Here is a 5,000-nt window from a genome sequence, read left to right on the forward strand (position 1 = left end):
GCCAAATGCCTCGTCATCTAATTAGTGACGCGCATGAATGGATTAACGAGATTCCCGCTGTCCCTATCTACTATCTTACGAAGGCCGTTATGCTGTCTAACCAGTGGTGGAGTCCACCTATACTGGTAGAAGACGGGCGGCTAAATGTCCGATCTCTCAACCTCCCCGTGGTGTAAGATGCGAGTAGCCGGGCAACCGGTGAAACCAATGAGAGAAGGGCGACTCCCGTGCAGGGCGCAAGCTCGGATGCGGTGGGACTGGGCAACTGGCCCCTCCAAACCGGGCTCTGCAGCCTTGCTCGCCGTGAGCGATAAGGTGTCGGACTCCGGTCTAGTATCCTTGCTCACTGGCGAATGGCACTTACAAGTTATAGCGGCGCTTGCTGTGCTTCGGCCCTTGGCCGGGGTGCGGCGGGCGCCGCTTTTACTAAGGCGGCGCTTGCTGTGCCTCGGCTTCGGCCGGGCTGCGGCGTGGTGCGGCTCCATGCGCTGGTGGCGTCTGCTGTGTCTCGGCTTCGGCTCGGATGCGGCGGGCGCCGCTTTTGCTGGGGCGGCGCCCGCTGCGCCCTGGCCCTGGCTGGGGTGCGGCGGGCGCCGCTTTTGCGTTAAAGTCATTTCACGCTCTCTGAGAGGATGTGTTTCCGTCTCTGCCTGTGCGCGCTACGGAACTCACTCCCCACAGCAGGAGCAAGGCGTTATCGCGGTTGACTTATCGGCCGTGGAATGCTGAGCTCCATGACACAAGTGCCACGGGAGGTATACTCCCCACAAGGAGACGTCTGCACGAGGCGGTTGGATCGAACATCGACCCTTCCCGGCCGAGTGCGCGTCTCCCACTACTGCGAGCGCTTGTAGGTGTCGGACTCTTAAGTCTAGTATCCAAGCTCGTACGTAGTGCGTGCGCGTGCAGCGGAGTGTGTCGACGTGAGTTGGCGCGCTACTGCTGGACTTGTGCGCACGGCGGTGCGCTTCGCGCGGCTCGCTGGCGGCGGGTCCTGCTGTGGCCCCGGCCTCGCGCGTGAACGCCCGGCGCTAGCCGGGCGCGGCGCGGTTGGCCGGGGTAGTGGCGGGTCTTGGCTGCCGGTCGGGCTGTGCGCTTGCGCGCTGCCGTGTCGGCTGCGCTGCGCGGGGCCGGGTGCGGCCGGGCGATGCGCGCGCTGCTGGCTGGCGCTGGGCGGGCGGTCGGCCTCTGGCTGACAGCCCGCTCTCGCGGCTACGCTGGCGGCGGGCGCGGGCCCGGCTGCGCCCGGCTCCGCCGGCCGCGCCCGGACAACTTGGCGGCGCCGCCCGGCCACATGTAATGTTGGTTGTGGTTGGCGTGTGCGGTTGGCGCACAAAGCACAGTGGGGAGTAGGGCGGTCATCGTTCCTGCGGAAACCAAGGCTCTCACTTTTGAGGGCCAAAGCGGAAGCAGGCCGATGTCCACGCGCGGGGAAGGGCGCTGACTGCGAAGCGCCCTCTGACTTTCAGAGGATGCAACGCGGGCGGCGACCCGGCCTCGCTCGGAGGATTCCTTGGTGTATAACTGCGGAGTGGAGGCCGGCATCGGCCTTCGCAACGTGGAAGTCACCGGGAGCTGCCCCCAGGAGGATGCTCCTGAGTGGTCTAAGACCACGACCACAGGGACGAAGGCTAATACAGCCGACGTACGGGCCTGGCAAACCCGGGGTGCCCGAGCCCGGTGCTGGCAAGCGCTACCAGCGCCGTCCGTAATCTGAGACACGTACTTCAACGACCGCTGTGAGGCGCGCAGTGGAACGTCGTGCGTGTTTCGGACCGGAGTCTTGGCTTAACCGCCTGGGCAAGAGAAGGACAATCTCTATAATCACCCCTCACCCTCTGCGTTAGCTGGCGGCTATGGGGCGCAAGGCTGTTGAGTTGTGAACAGTCGTGAGTCAGCCACCTCAGAGGACCGGCCGACCCTCTGTTGTATAAGGCTTACCCAGGTGGGCGGGGCAACGCCTGGGTGGACCACTTATATCCCTAGCTGATCGTGGGAACCACATGGCTTCTCTCAATCAACCTTGTCCCGACGGAACTGGTGGGCCGTCGCGGAGTCACAACACCAACCATTCAGGGGACGAGTCTGACACTCTGTGTCAAGACGAACTCCCAACACAAGGGCAGTCGGAGGCCCATAGGCCAGAAGACCATGACCCCGCGCTTAGCGAGCCAGAATTGGAGCTCCGTACACCTCGTGCACGGAGCGCTAAGACTGCAGCAAGCGAGACGCTGGCACGGACGCTTGCAGACGCGAGTGAAAGTGACAGTGAGAAAGAACGGAAGGCAAAAGTGAGGAAGCAGAAGAAACACCTGCGAAAACTGCTCCGGCAGAGATCGCTGAGTGCGGACGCTGTAACCGATCTGATGCCGCCACCCCGCCAGCCGGCGCCGAAAGCGGCACCTAAGGCGGGAGACAAGCCGAAACCGGCGCAGGTAGCCGGGCGCAAGCCCGGCGGCCCAGTCGGGGAAGGCGCAACGGGGAAGCCCGAACCGAAGGCGGAGACGAAGGCCTCGCGGCCAACGACACCGCCGGCGGGGAAGGCTGCGAGCGAGCCAAAGCTGGCGCAGGTAGCCGGGCAAAGACCCAGCGGCCCAGTCGGCACCGGCAAGCTCACCCAGACTCGCCCGGCGGGAGAGACGGCGGCCCCACGGCCGAAGTCTCAACTGCCGGAGACGGCGAAAAGTGTGCCGAAACCGGCGAAGGTAGCCGGGCAACTGCCCAGCGGCCCAGTCGGGGAAAGCGCCAGCAGTAGCCGCGCCTCTTCACCAATGTCGGGTGCCGAGAGACGCAAGTCCCGGACACGACGGAAGAAGCGGAAACCGAACAAGCAGCCGGACTCGGCGCAGGTAGCCGGACAACAGCCTGGCGGCCCAGTCGATGACGGCACGTCCCGATACAAGGCAAGCCCAAGCGATCTTGCGACCGTGAAGCTTATCGCGACGCGGCTCGAGGACGTCCTGAAGCTCGTGGACGACTCTCTAAAACCGGGACAACTGGTCGAGGAGGGAAATCTGGGGGACTTTAAGAGACAACTGAGAGCTAAGTTGTTTGATTGGGCCATGGCGCAGTCGGCCCTCACCGGAAGGGTGGAAGCCTTGGAGGAGGAGCTGGCGAGGACGAAGGCGGTGCCCACGGCGCCACCCAAGACCTTTGCACAAGTTGCCGCCGCTCCACCCATACCAGAACGGAAAACGCAGGCGATGATAACCAAAGCCCTGACTGAGAAGGCAACGCTCTTCATCAAGTCCAAGGGCAATGAAACTGGCGCAGAAGTGAGAAAGAAATTCACCTCCCTGGTCAAGCCTGAGGTTGAAGGTGTGAAGTTCTCACGGGTCGCCACAAACGGCCCGACGCTCATCGTAGATGTGGCGTCTGAGACTGATCGCCAGAAGCTTCTAGCTAACAACAAACTGACAGAAGCACTCAAGTGCGAACTGCCGAAAAAGCTCAATCCGCAGATAATCATATATCATGTACCATGTGTCATGAAGAATGAAGCTGTGGTTGAGCTAACTCGAAAGCAAAACGACCTTGGAGGACTTTCCGAAACACAGTTTCGCCAGGAGTTTAAGCCGAAGTTCCGGACTGGGCCAAGGGGCAGACAAACATCACATCTCGTGGTGGAAGTAAGCCCCAGACTCAGAGTCGCGATTCTGAGGCAGAAGCGACTGTACATGGGCTTTGAGTCCATGCCGGTTGACGACTACCTGGACTTAGTCGTTTGCACGCGGTGCCAGGATGTGAACCACTCGGTAAGGTTCTGCAAGCAGGACCCGAGTATAATAACATGTGGGCACTGTGGCGAGAACGGCCACATGAGGAAGGACTGTAGAAAAGCGGGGGACCGAGCGGTCTGTATCCCGTGCAAAAAGCGTAATCGCACATGCGAAACGCCAGGCAAAGAGTGTGCCTACTACAGGATTCTCACTCAACGCAAAATCCAGCGGACAGACTATGGGAGACAAGACCTCTCGTCAACCGTCTCCATTCCGGCCGCTACCTCTCCTGTCCCCGACCGGACTGTGAAAAATCACAATGCCAGTGTCGGTTAAGATAGGACAGCTGAACTGCGCGCGAACGCAAGCGGTGATGCAGGAGGTACGACGCCGAGCGGAGGAGGAGTCTCTAGACATATTATGTCTGCAAGAGCCCTACTCTAGGGACGGAAAGATCCGATATATGCCGACAACAGCTCAGATCCTGGCTGGGGGAGAGCATCCTATGGCAGCAATTGTTGTGCTAAATCGTTCCTTCAGAGCAGTCAAAGTGGCGCACCTAAGCAACAGATGCATGGTGTTAGCTGAGATAAATACTGGCGATTTCACCTTTTTCGTGCTAAATATGTACTTTCAGTACAGGCACAGAGAAAGACCGTATATCGACCAGTTAAAAGAGGCGGTTGGGTTCTACCGCAATGACTTGCTGATTTGCACAATGGACGCAAATGCCATGTCACCCCTATGGCACAGTGACATCACGCCTCTTGGTGCTCGACGCGCCGCCAGGCGAGGTGAGAGACTCGCTGAAGCAATTCACGAGCTCAGACTAGAAGTGCTGAACCGACCAAACTTCCCACCAACTTTCGAAGGCCGCCGTGGAGCGACCTCGAATATCGATGTGACACTGAAGAGTGCACACGAGCATCTCCGTGCGGAGAACTGGAAGGTATGGCGGGGAATGACACTAAGTGACCACAATCTGATCACATTCACTGTAGCCTATGATGGGGAGCCTCCTCCTGAAGACCAGGTGAACGGCACCGTCAAGTACAACTGGCGAAAGGCTAATTGGGATCGACTAAGAGGTAATCTAGTGATACCGAATTGGCCAATGGATCGCGTTGTGGACGTTGACAAAGCTGCAGAAGATCTGACGGCGGCCATACAGACAGCAGCAACAGGCGCAGTCCCGTTGGCCCACACAGGGAAAATGCCTAAGGCACCTTGGAACCCTGAGCTGCAGCGTCTCCGACGCGAATGCAGAAGAGCGCGGCGGCA

The 5,000-nt window shown here is 60.1% G+C and overlaps 1 pseudogene; it reads left to right on the top strand.

The window, feature by feature from the left end:
- LOC126320696 (large subunit ribosomal RNA) overlaps positions 1-105 on the top strand; it is a 2,992-nt pseudogene extending 2,887 nt beyond the window's left edge.
- Positions 106-5,000: the final 4,895 nt, after the last annotated feature.

The sequence above is a fragment of the Schistocerca gregaria genome, unplaced genomic scaffold (assembly GCF_023897955.1).
Source record: "Schistocerca gregaria isolate iqSchGreg1 unplaced genomic scaffold, iqSchGreg1.2 ptg000742l, whole genome shotgun sequence".
Classification (NCBI taxonomy): domain Eukaryota; kingdom Metazoa; phylum Arthropoda; class Insecta; order Orthoptera; family Acrididae; genus Schistocerca; species Schistocerca gregaria.